At 43.0% G+C, this 13,751-nt stretch overlaps 1 protein-coding gene across 1 annotated transcript in view; it reads right to left on the reverse strand.

The window, feature by feature from the left end:
• The window catches only part of LOC147452315 (putative E3 ubiquitin-protein ligase LUL2), a 48,325-nt gene extending 38,393 nt beyond the window's left edge, over positions 1–9,932 (reverse strand). The window contains exon 1 of the mRNA XM_086518059.1: positions 9,806–9,932. The gene's annotated coding sequence lies outside the window, so the exon portion shown is untranslated. The remainder of the gene's footprint in view (positions 1–9,805) is intronic.
• Between the last annotated feature and the right edge of the window lie 3,819 nt (positions 9,933–13,751).

The following is a 13,751-nucleotide window of genomic DNA, read 5'->3' on the forward strand; positions in this document are numbered from 1 at the left end:
TCGGAGCATTCTAGCTTCTGAGCCGTGTGTGTATTCAAGTGTTAACTCCTGTCGCAGGTTTTCTTTGCAAAGTGCTCTGTGTGTGTGCATAAGTAAAGAATTTCGGGTGAAAGCCAACGCCTACCGCCCTACGGGCCGGTTACACATGGTTGCAATAGGGGTTAGACAATCAGACATCGTTGAGGTCCCGATTGGACCTAGATGTGATTGCTAGCTACATTGCCGATAAATCATGGTCTAAGATCCGAATGAATGTTGAATGTCATGTGATGTCCTGTGATGTCGTGTGATGTGACTGTCGATTTTGTGCATGTGCTAAATGTGTTCCTAGTACGTAGGTACTAACAGTCAGTGTCTGCTAAGACGGTTTATGGCTTTTGTCGGTTTTGCAGGCGTAATCGCGGTCGATTACAATGCTTTCAAGAGAGGGATATGTCACAAAGTGATGACGTGGCGGACAGCAAAAACCCTAAAATTCCTGCAAACCCTAATTTCTGCCAAAAACCCTAATTTCTGGATATCGCGGAGGCGGAATATTAAAATTTTTATAATTAAAAAAACGCAAATCTCAGCTTTTCGATTTGATTTGGGAGAAAGAAAGAGAAAAAGAGAACTTGCTTTTTACTGATTCTCATTGAGAGAGAGAGAGAATCTGCTTTTGCTTTCAAGCTTTTGGGGCTCTGCTTTTGGGCATCCCTTGTAACCTTTAAATTAGTGGTGAGGGCCTCACTTCTCAGAGCATTTGGACGCAGAGTCTGAGAGTGAAACCCTAACCGCTCTCGTACTTTAATGACTGATTAATACAAAAAGAAATACCGAAAGGGGCGCCAGTCTTTGGGGCCAATATCTCTAGGCACGGAACTCCGCCAGGCCAGTGCAAATCTATTGTGATCTGTGAATTGTTTTGAAGTGGTTATTTGGTGCTGTCGCGGTTGATTCTTGACTTGGAGTGTCCAAGTCTGTTACATCATCAAACCTTGCAATACTTTTTCAAGAACTAGAAGGATCAAGAGGGTTCTAGAAGATTCTAACCTCCTCAAGAAGAACCTAGAAAGTTCTAACCTCCTCAAGCACTAGTATAAATAAGGGTCTTGGGCTACAAGCCCTTCAATCTTGCCAACACCAGTTGTGAGACTCATGCGAGGTACGTCCTCTCCTAGTTCTTGTCTTGTGTTCGAGTCTTGTCCTTGCAATCAAGCCTTGTCTTGTACTCCAGTCTTGTAAATCCAAGTCTTGTATCAAGTTTCCTTAATCAAGTATCAAGTCTTGTATCAAGTTTTCTTTATAAAGTATCAAGTCTTGTAATCAATTAGATTAAGTCTATAATCAAGTCCCAAGTTCTTGTACATTGTGAGCGCCTCCTCTCGCTCCCTTCTAGCTCGAGACGCGCTCATAATACCTCTTTTTGAGAAGTTACTGCAGTGATTTGTCGCCATCGAGTCAATAGAGTCTGCATTGAGGTATTACATTGTGATACATTCCATTTACGCAATCTAAAGCAAATACCACATCGGTAACAATGTGGGTTAGGGTTGGTTGGGACCCCATCGGGTGTCGCTCTTCTCTTCTCTCTTTTCCTCTCTCCCTCTACCCATCTGTTAGGTGCAGCGGAATGAATGTTGTATTTTCTCAAGATTAGTGATCTTTATTGCTCAAGGTTCCTTTTAGTTCTTAGGGAAAGAGAGAGCTTTCCGTCTGTAGAGTGTTGTGGTCACGAACAAAGTGAGTGGATTGTGCGTGCAAGTGAATGAGACTGAGAGAAGGAGAGAGAAGAGATACGACACCGAGAGGTTTGTAAAACCCTCCTCCGAAGGCCCCACTCTCGTCGGCGAGAGCGGTCTACTTTGATTGCACAAAGGTTAACAATGCGAATGCAATGGACTGATGCAATGGGACTATGCCGATGACGACGATGGTGATGACGACGGCGACGATGTCAACGACGACGATGACGACGACGACGACGACTAAGGCTGAAATCTGTGATCTTCTAAGGCTGAATTCGGTGGTCTTCTTGGTGGCTGGAAATGGCTGTTTTCATGCGGGTTTCATGGCTGAAAATGACTGTTTGTTCGGGGGATCCTGCTGAGAGTAAAAGCCAGAGTCTTGCACCTGCTAGGATGCGTTTTTAGGGCAGATTTGCATCTGTAAAAAAAGCTACCAAGGCTGAGAAACGCCTGTTGAAAAACGCTGGCAGCAGCACTCAAAAACGTTGGGCAGCAGTTCACAAAAACGCTGATTTGCTGAGGGGTCCTAGCGTTAGTAAAACGCTGCAGGGCTGTGACAAAACGCCAGCAAGTGGCTGATCTGCAGGGGAGAACGCCGAGGGAAGGGAGATGGCGAGGCTAAGTGCTGAGGGTACTGACAGGGGGTACTGCTGAGAAGTTGCTTGTTGAGCGGGAAGCTCCTGCTGCCTCTTCTGCCAGAAAGTGTGAACTTTGGTTTGCTTATATATTAACTTACCCAATTTTCCCTACCGACTACCTAACAAAAGTCACTTAATAAATAAGTGAAAAATGTCAAAAATAGGAAAAATGGGATAAAGTCACTTGAAAAATCCCCTAACTGACGCTAATGGATTCTGATGGGAATTTTGATGGTCATGCTGTGTGCAACCGAAGGATATGCATCTATGCTAAGTGACTGGACATGCACGGTCTACGAATAGACTCACAAAAGTGCCAGATCACTGCTAATCTAAACTTGACTAAACTGACGGGAACCCTGCTATGGTGTAGCTTGTCCACGGACACATAGGGTTGGGATGTGTCACGTGACATCCCCTCCTTTTCAAAGTGAGGTACTGATACCGAACTGTATGGCGTCGAGGGAGATCGCCAACAGCATCCAGAATCCTGGAAGGGACTCTTCGCCGGCCCACTCCGATGTGTGGGTCGTGCAGTACTTGAACTTCATAAAGGTTTGCAACGCTTGCTTCTTTGGGCCGCGCCGAAAGCGACACAAAGTCTTCTCCTTTCTTGCTTCAACTTCGTCTAGAGTCCTGCTTCTGTCGTCTTCAAGAATCTTCATGGGTGAAAATTCCTGAAACAATCTCCAACACAAAACCATGAACATACCCATTCCATGTATAGTAAAGGAAAAAAATCTTGTCTTCTCTAAAGACTGTGTATGCAATGTAGATGAACATAGAGACGGAGTTACAACCCTTTCATCAAACACATGCAAACAATGCGGTCGAATCTTTTCTGTTTGATCAAAATCAATCAACTGTGGCAAATCACAATGGAAATGCCCATGCTTAGTACTCATATAATCATGTGCTCGTTCAGAAACTGTGTCATGCCACGGAAGAAACATGGAATGTGACTTCCTGACATACAAACTTTTTAACTTTCCATGAACAATCCGCATACATTCGTGCCCATCCATGAGAGAAACGTGCTCAACATACAATATGTCATGCCTAGGAAAAGGGATCACATAACGATGCTGACTAAAATACAGGAAACCTTTATGAATGAAACACTCGAACAATGCGTGCGTATCAATCATGCGAACACATAATACTTCCTGTGATGGTTCTTTGGACCAAGGCTCAAGAGCCAAGATTGGTTCGTCCTGAATGATCGAATCGTCCTGTGGGGGTTCTTTGCACCTCGACTCGAAAGCCAAGATCGATTCTTGGTGATTGATCGATTCTACAACGAGGTTAGCTTCGCTAGAAAAAGCATCCACTAACACATCATCCTTGTGAACAATCACATCTTCTTCATGCAACTCATCATGCTTGTGAGAAATCACATCTTGATCATGCAAATCATCATGCTTGTCATTGTCATCCAAATCATTATGCAAATCATTGGCATCCAAATCATCATGCTTATCATTGTGCTTCAAATCATCATGCAAATCCTGTGTATCATGCGATGGAGAAGAAGAGACTGAGAGAGTCTCCTTTTCCCGATCCTATTGCATTTGTGCCTGTATTCGAGAAAAGAGTCGCAACATCTCTTGCCTTATTGCGTTGTTCTCGCGATCAAACTTGGCTTGCATTTCTTTGTTCTCTCGATCAAATTCTGCTTCTCTTGCTTTGGCTTCCAAGCGTGCTTGCTCGCTCTCACGCGCTATGGCTGCCATTCCTTCTTGGTACTTACGCTCGATGGCTACCATGTCTTCTTCGTAGGCTTTTCTTTCTGCTTCTCTTTCTTGGTCCAACTCCTCCATAGGAGTTAGTGCAATCTTTGTCGTACATGGGGAAGGGTCGGAAAAACCTCCTGGTGAGGAAAATTCTTCTTCGCCTCTCTCATGCTCATCACCTCCAAGCGAAGTATCCATTCCGCTTCGAGTGATGACCATTCTGCAATCGTGGGTTCTTGTGGGTTCTTGTGTTCTTAAGTCCACGAGGAACTTGGGTTCTTGGGGGTCTTGGGTTCTTGAGGTCCTTGATTCGTGAGAATCTAGGGTTCTTGAGTTTCTTGAGGTCCTTAATTCGTGAGAATCTTGGGTTCTTGAGGTTTTCTTTTGCTTGCAAATCGCGTTGGAGAAGGATCTTCTCTTCACCCGAGTTCTACCCTTTTCTGCGGGCACACCCCTTGGCGGCCTTGCACTCACACCAAGGTTGCTTTTTCCCACCTCACGTCGATTGGCCGGCCGCTAAGTGCACGGTCCGCTCTCAATGAGTAAAAAGAGACACAAGGGGAGACTGGACAAGCCCTTCTTTCTTGGGATTCATGTCACTCTTCAACAAAACACGGTTAGGAATTGCCACGCCCAAGTAAACTTGGGATCGTGCGATCACAAGAAGCAAAAAATTCTTGTGGTTCTTCCCTTGAGTAATGCAGAACGCTTCCAAAGCTCTGATACCAATGTTAGGTGCAGCGGAATGAATGTTGTATTTTCTCAAGATTAGTGATCTTTATTGCTCAAGGTTCCTTTTAGTTCTTAGGGAAAGAGAGAGCTTTCCGTCTGTAGAGTGTTGTGGCCACGAACAAAGTGAGTGGATTGTGCGTGCAAGTGAATGAGACTGAGAGAAGGAGAGAGGAGATACGACACCGAGAGGTTGTAAAACCCTCCTCCGAAAGCCCCACTCTCGTCGGCGAGAGTGGTCTATTCTTTGATTGCACAAAGGCGTACAATGCGAATGCAATGGACTGATGCAATGGGACTATCCCGATGACGACGACGATGATGACGACGACGACTTGATGGCTGAAATCTAGGATCTTCTAATCACTGAATTCGGGGGCTGTTTCGGTGGCTGAAAATGACTGTTTTGGCTGCGTTTTCTTGGCTGAAAAATGAGGTTTCTTAGGGCTGAAAACTGATGGTCTTTACGGGCTGAATCTGCTACACTTTATGTGAATGATGCCGGTCTTAATTTGCTGCTGAAATCCAAAAACGCCGGGGGCTGAAATTGGTCCTTCTGTCGCCGGGGTTCTGCAAATGCAAAAACGCTAGGCTGATCTGCTGTGTCGTGATGACGCAGGGGCTGATGTGCTGTGCACAAATCGCCAAGGCTGATCTGATGCAAAAACGCTAGGTCTTTTGTGGAGAAAACGCCAGAGTAGTCGCGGGGGTTGGTCTTGCTGAGAAGTTGCCTGTTGAGCAAGGTGCTTCTGTTGCCTCTTCTGCCATTTAGTGCTAACTTGGGTTTGCTTATATATTAACTTACCCAATTTGCCCTACCGACTACCCAACAAAAGTCACTTAATAAATAAGTGAAAAATGTCAAAAACAGGGAAAATGGGATAAAGTCACTTGAAAAATCCCCTAACTGATGCTAATGGATTCTGATGGGAATTCTGATGGTCATGCTATGTGCAACCGGAGGATATGCATCTATGCTAAGTGACTGGGCATGCACGGTCTACGAATAGACTCACAAAAGTGCCAGATCACTGCTAATCTAAACTTGACTGAACTGACGGGAACCCTGCTATGGTGTAGCTTGTCCACGGACACATAGGGTTGGGATGTGTCACGTGACACCATCTTTATTGCATTCTCTCAGCCCCTCTCTTCCGGGGAAAGTAACACGAATATTCATTGACGCATAAAGCATTCACTAACGCAAGGAAAGAAGTTGAAGGATTTGTGAAAGTGTAAAACTAGATCTTCACCATTTCAATTCCGCTGCACTTGACACAGTTACGGCCAAAGGTTTTGATGGAAAGTCATGCTCCACCATATGATGGGCATCGTGGAATTGATCCAACACTGAAAGGGGTTGAGGCATTCTTCTATTGGCCAGCTTTACGTCAAGATGTTGACACATTTGTAAAATCATGCTTAGTATGCCAAAAAGTCAAAATTGACAGGCAAAAGCAACAGGATTGTTGCAGCCATTGCCGATCCCTGATAGGCCATGGGAAAGCATAGTGATGGACTTTATCTTTGATCTTCCAAGAGCAAATTCAAGCAATGATGAGATTTGGACTATCACTTGTGGTTTCAATAAGCAGACTCATTTCTTTCCTGTTAGCAAGAAGATATAGCAAGAGCACATGGTCAAGCTATTCATGAACAATATCTTTAAGTATCATGGGATGCCTCAAATCAATTGTTAGTGACAGGGATCCACGTATGACGAGTCTTCTCTGGAAGGCATTGTTTGAGAACATAGGCAATACGCTAAAATTCTCATCTTCGTTTCATCCACAAACTAATGGACAGTCAGAAGAGGTAAATTCTACTGTCCTAGATCTACTCAAATGTTATGTATCAGAGCACAAAGAAACTCGGAAACACCATCTCCCATTGGTTGAATATGCTTACAATAACACTATGCATACATCAACAGGCAAGGCACCATTTGAGATAGTGGAAGGAGGGAAGAAAGTCCCACCCATTCTGCAAACGAAGGACAAGATATTTGAGGCAGACCAGTATGTGCAAGACATAGATGAAACATACAGAAAGATAAAGATTGCTCTTAAGAACACTCACGCTAAACAAAAGAAAGTTGTTGATCGTCACCGTCGTGAACTTGTATTTTCACTTGGGGATTGGGTACTTTTGCGCTTTGAAAAGGCCAGGTTAAGGAAAAGGAAAGACGTGGAATGTTTGTTTCCAAAGCTCAGTATGTGATATTATGGTCCTTTTGTGATTTCTAAAAAGATCAACAATGTAGCTTACAGGTTGAAGCTATCTGAAGGTTGGAAAATACATAATGCTTTTCATGTCAACCTTCTAAGGCTCTTTGTTGGTGATGTGCCACAGAATATGCTTGATGAGGAACATCCCGAAATGGAAGAATTGGATGAGATCCTTGTTCCTGAACAGATATTGGCACATAAGGAAAGAAAGGTTACAGGAAAGGTTGCAAGACGCTATTTGGTAAAGTTCGAGAACTATCCATCTTTGGATGCTAAATGGATGGAAGAGTCTGAATTGGTTGTTTCACCTCAACTATTGCAACTATATCTTGAAGCCTTTCAAATGGAACCCACAATGACTTGATGTAGCTCTATGGAGCAAGGTGAGAGCATGATATCTCTTGATATCACATTTATTCTATGATGGGATCCAAAGATATACATGCTTCGAAAATGTAGCGTTGGACGATTAAACAATCCCACCAACCTGGCTACCACACATACATCAAGCATACAAGTTTTCTGGTGTACTCTCAAGTACAAACTTCTCTAGCCAAATTCTGTATGGAAAGAGTAGATACAATTGCTTAACTGCTCCTTTGAGCATAATGAACCATTATTGGCATGCAACCAAGGTCACTTGCAGTATTTCAAGGATGGGTTATGTCACTAGGAGGTGTATTTTTCCTGTTGCCTTCTTTAAATATGTACTACATATTTTTATTTATTTTATTTTTACTTGTTTTCCCCGAAACCCTTGAAAAAGTGAAAGTGGACATTGCATGGCCAGTGTGAAACAGCATGGCCAAACAGGTTTCTCACATTGGGAATCTAGTTTGGTCAGTCAAGAACCGATCGGGCCAGTTAGCACTTAATTCGGAAGCCTCTCTGCGCCAAAATGGAATTTGGGCCACTTGGCAAGTCACAACTTTATAAGTTGGTGGGTATTAGGAAATTAAACCAAAGGGGCGGGCAAATTGGACACACGGCAGTAGAAGAGCAACCTGCAAGCCAACACACTCCAGAAGCTCTTCCCAAGAGGGGGCGCCCAAAATCAAGAGTGGAGGCTGATTTTACTCAATTGTGAACTACAGTGTGTGTGAGTAGTGGGTGGAAGTGATCACAGCTTTAATGGAAAGCTTGCCTATTCCCTTGTCTCATGTAGCGCGACGATTTGCTCTTGCACATCTCTCTCTCCCCTTTGCACATATGATAATGCCCCACTAGTTGGGCTTCTCAGCTGACCATAAATAGTTCTGAGGTTTTAAGCGCGTTTGCCAAGGCAAGAGCCTTCTGAACAGGTACCAAATTAGCTAATTGCTAATCCCCCACAAGTACGCACAATTCCATCGTGAAGGATTGTGAAAATAGAGTTTTCTTGCATAAAAACTCGTCCGATTTAAAGGGGAACTATCCTAATGCGTGTGGGAGAATCTGAGAACACACATAGGCGAGTTTGCTCCGCTCAGAACGACTCCAAACAGAAAATTACAGCTTGCTATGTTTTTCTTCAGGTTTAGGGTTTCGCACCTAAACTGCAAGAAATCAACAGGGGGGACTCTGAGTAAGCCTCGGGATGCGGATACAAGGTTTTGGGCACCCAACAGTGGCAAAACAGAGAATTTCAGGACGCTGAAATTGACCTGCAGCTCACCGGAAAGCTTCCACGATGCAAGGGAAAGTGTCCTTGACGTGTACTTTTGACCTACACGTGTTTTGGCGCCGTTACGCTGCCGAAATCAGGTTGGAAACCTGCAATTTCAGCCCTTGACAGGTTTGGACAGCTTGGTGAGAGTTTGATCTAAGTATTCGGATCATCTATTAATTGAATAAAGAAATACCGAAAGGGGCGCCAGTCTTTGGGCCAGAGGCAACACAGTTCAAAATATACCAAACACTGGTTATAGAGAGTTGAATGAGAAAAACTTGAGAGGACAGTCACCTCTGCCCATAGCATTTCTCCACATATCTAGGCCTATCTACAAACGACAAGAAAAATTGACCATATGACTGCTATGCAGCTATTTGACAAGAAAAAGATGGGACGCCCAGTTTTAAAATGATGAAACATGCAACTATGCCTGTCATTGGCCAAGATTACAAAAACGGTCAGTGCCTTCTTAATCTTAAACAGCCTTGCAGTAGATCTATCAATGAAACTACTAGGTTGCAAATGGGTAGCTTAATGAAACAATTAGGTTGCAAATGGGCATAAAGAGCAAAAGCTTTGTAAGCTCAAACATGACTGACCAACTCTCTCTCTCTCTCTCTCTCTCTCTCTCTCTCTCTCTCTCTCTCTCTCTCTCTCTCTCTCTCTCTCTCGTCAGATAGATCTTTTTGGACTCTTGGAATTGCTCCCACTCCGTTAAAAGCTTCTCTTCTCTTCTCCTCGCCTTACCCCCCCCCCCCCCCCCCCGCCCCTCTCCACAATTGTCGAATAGATCTTTTCCGACTCTTGGAATTGCTCCCACTACATTAAAAGCTTCTCTTCTCCTCTGCTCCCTCCCTCCCCCCTCTCTCTCTCTCTCTCTCTCTCTCTCTCTCTCTCTCTCTCTCTCTCTCTCTCTCTCTCTCTCTCTGTGTGTGTGTGTGTGTGTGTGTGTGTGTGTGTGTGTGTGTGTGTGTGTGTCAAAACTCTTCATATAATACAGAGCAAGGGAAAACGCCATGCAGTCAGACCCTGATGGCGCAAATGTTTGCAACAAAATGCGTCGAAGGTGAGAGAGTGATAGGAAGAAGCAGAAACTGACCTGCTCTCGTTGCTCGCTTGCTTGCTTGAGGAACAGCAGAAAGGTGGAAAAGATGCGCCCGCCCTCTCTGCGATGTTTTGTCTCGCATTCCCAATTTCTCCTCTCAATTAATTATACCACGTTCCAGCTTGTACACGCGTCCTACTTTAAAAGCCATTTTTTCGCAGTGGTCCGAAAAGTTAAGTGTAAAAATTTAACTCTAAATTTTAACATTTGAAGATGATAAAGCCTACTGAAGTTAGAGATTGAGTGTCTAAACCTTCAAATAAAGTCAACTTACCTCTGAAATTTCTCATTTTGTAGGTATTTTCCGAAGACAAATGAAACCCTCATTTTAAATGATAAAATCCATCCAAAATTCATTCAATGGAAACTCATATGCTTAAAAATGAAGAGTGCTAATAGATGTTTTGTATACCAAGAGCGCCTCTGTGTGTGTGTTTTTTTTTTTTTTTTTTGGGTTCAAGGGGGGGGGGGGGAGGGGGGTGGTCCGTCCCAATACATATGTGGAATGTCTGACTATTGATGTGGCTTGTGTCTTTCAAGCAGAAGATGGAATCTCACTTTGTGGGTTTCACAGTGATAGTAGTGACCATGTGACAACCAAGTTAACCACCACTAAGCAAAAAAGACAACCTCCATCTACTCCAATCTTTTTTACTACCACCGAGCATTGTAGTTGTTATTAATCAAACGAGCTTTTTCTGGTGAAAATATTTTATTATAATCGTCCTCCATTTGGAAAGTTCAAGAGTTCTTCTAGCCGCACTACCCTTCAACATCCCAGCATCCCTTTTGCTTGAAAGCCTTGCAAACCTAGTGTTTCTTGCTCCAACAAGAGTAACGAAGCAAAATTTGAACGAAGAACAACTTAATTCACAAGAGGTATAGCTACAATGGCTATGAGCCTACTGTAACTTTGTGTTCAGATGTCAAGAAAATCATACATATATTGTAACAAACGGGATCCTTCTTCTATTGTGGTAGTACCAAAGAAAAACAAGAAAATTCAAATTTATGTGGATTATAGGAAGCTGAATGCAGCTACTGTTCCAGACCCTTTTCTTTGACAACTGAAAATTTATTGCAGTCTTGGCTAATCTTTGAGATAGGCCATTTCTCCCTTCCTTGCTCACACTAGTAGGTCTCTCAAGTTTTCGATGTTGGTCTATTTAGGGAGAATCTCATGAGATACTCATGTTAATAAAGAAAAAGTTTTTCCCCATGCATACCTTTGAACGTAGTTGTTAACTTTATAAGTTCTCTTCATGTATTTGTAACCTCAAATCTCCAAGTTCTTAGGCCACATGAATGAGAACTTGACCACATGAATGAAGCAACGCCTCTGAAAATTTTCTTCTTAATTATTCTCATTCTTCTTAATGGTTTATTGCCCTCTTCTAGGCACAAATGATATTCTTCTCAATGTCGAGAGAAGCTTTCCACATCGTTTTCTTGCCTCCCTCCAGGCTATGAAGATGAACACATGTAGTCCTTATCCTCCTCGTACTTCTAATTAAAAAACTGAACATGATTATAGAAGATCATTTTCAAAGAGCTTATCAATACATCAAGATGCTAAGTTTTATGCTTATGTTTATGCCCACATGACATGCATGACTCTATCAATTTAAACACATTAAACATTTTTTTATATTCTTGATAATGTAAGTTGATCATGACTGAATTGTCAAGCTAATTGACACCTTGGTGGCTTCTCATTTAAGAAGTTGTTTGTTGTAGCAATCATGCTTTTTCTAATGACAAATAATTGAAGAATGACACTGTAGCAGTTGTATTTTTGATATGTTGAGCCTCACACATTTTGTTAATCTACTTTGACTGAGTTATCCAATTCATACCTAGTCTTTCTTCTCCACAATGGTGTGGTATATGCAAGGGTGTATGAAGCTAGGCTAGCATGCATAGCATTCAAAAGCTCTCACACCTTATTGAAATAGTAGAGCATTATCACAAACACACAAAAGATTGCAAAGAAATCACAATTGTGAGTAGTTGTATTAGATAACCACAAGAAAAATACAAATCAGTCTCAAGCTCATGCTGAGCCTTGAGGGGCAGAAGGTTACATGAGAACCTAGTTTCAAACTATTACCGACCCTTTACCCGTTAAGGCTCGATCAAATGGCAAGAGTCGCCCAAAGCCAGTCATCCGAGTTTTGCCCTTTGCCTAACACATAAATTATATCCTTACTTTCTTGTACAATCTCTAAGAAGCTAGCCGTAGAGAGTTCGTTGCCAAATACATGGTTGTTCTTGGCCTTCTAGATACTACTGAAGAAACAATATCTGATAGTTTGAGTGCAGATTAGAAGCGCAGGACTTCAAAAATGTTTCCCACCAAGGCACAGATCCTTCTTAAAGAACCCTACCTTCCACGTCCTTTCTACCCATTTTCAAATCTTCCCTGCCAGCAGGCCTCTGATTGCCGAGCATTCTATGACTAGGTGGGCGAGGTCAGACCCGCTACCACGTGCCTGAATCTTGAACCTGTCCGTCGGCAAAGCCCCCCACAACACCTTCCACAGGAAGACCTTCATAAACTGAGGCCACTTGGGATTCCAAATGTTCTTCGTGAACTCAAGCCATCAAGCTTCCCACCATTGTACCTTCCACTGTTTGTTCAAGGGGCTGAACCAATCAGCCTCGTTCATTAACGCTTGGTAGATGCCCTTGGTATATGGTTTAAAGAAATGACTATTCTTGGGCCATTTTCAGGCTTTCCACTCAAAGGTAGAATCCCAAACCAGTGTCAGAATATTGCCCAGAACTTCTACAACTCTGCTAACAAGTAGCTTCTCAGTGCCATTGAGTTGAAATTGGGAAGTCAGCTAGCCAGAGGATTTCCAACACTTGTTGTTTCCATCCCAGAAGTTGACCAACCGCTGGAGTCCTTTATCGTTCATCCTTCTTGCAATTTCTCTCCAATAAGGGTTCATGATTATACCAGCAACTTTACATAGCCAAGGGGACCAGTGTGATATGGAGTTCTAAAAATATCTGGTTAATTCACCCCATTCCAGTACCCATGCTGCTCCATTACACTTTCACACCAGCTCTCCCGTGATGCCGCCCAGTTTCAAGCGAGACCACCATGGGGCAAATAGTTTATTGTGAACCTCGATCCCTTTCCACTGACCACCTTTAGAGCCAAGTTTTGTCTTGTCTATCATATCCTTGGCCAAGATAGCCCATGACTGAGCTTGTTTTGCGAATGAGACCACAAGTTTGGCACACACACACGCAGGGCCTCAACATGTACATCAGGGTTAAGAATCTTGAGGCCACCTTGTAGCATCAATCGAGCGATAACGTCCCACTTAGCCCATTGACATGGCAACGAGGCTTTAGTGTTGTTCCTCCATAAGAATCTTTTAACAGGTTGCAGAAACTCCTTCCAGTTACATTTGGCTATTTTGAGGAGCGGGTTGGTGAAAGAAATATAAGAAATCATACATGAATTGATCACTTTAACCCGACTCGGGAAGGGAAACAACACATACTCCCACCTTCTTATTTTTCTCTAGAACTTCCTCCGACCTGCTGAAACCTGCAAAGAAATTTAATTTTGTTGGAGCATGAACACAGCCTCTAACGATTTGAATACATTCAACAATGCACAATACACCCTATAAGGATGGGTGGTGTCAAAGAGTGGTGAGGCAACCAAGTGGGCATGGAAGGGAAAAGTTACAAAATCAACCATATTCAAGAGTAAAGTCTCAACACAAACACACAAGATAGTGCAAAGACGATGAAAATTGAAAATGTCAATAGAAGAGCTCTCTCTCTCTCTCTCTCTCTCTCTCTCACACACACACACACACACACACACACACACACACACACACACACAAAACAACAACAACAATAACAAAAGTTTGATTAAGAGAAACATTTACCCTTCAAGCTCAAGTTCCCAAGA

The sequence above is a fragment of the Adiantum capillus-veneris genome, chromosome 8 (genome assembly GCF_014529385.1).
Source record: "Adiantum capillus-veneris isolate H3 chromosome 8, ASM1452938v2, whole genome shotgun sequence".
In the NCBI taxonomy this organism is placed as follows: Eukaryota; Viridiplantae; Streptophyta; class Polypodiopsida; order Polypodiales; family Pteridaceae; genus Adiantum; species Adiantum capillus-veneris.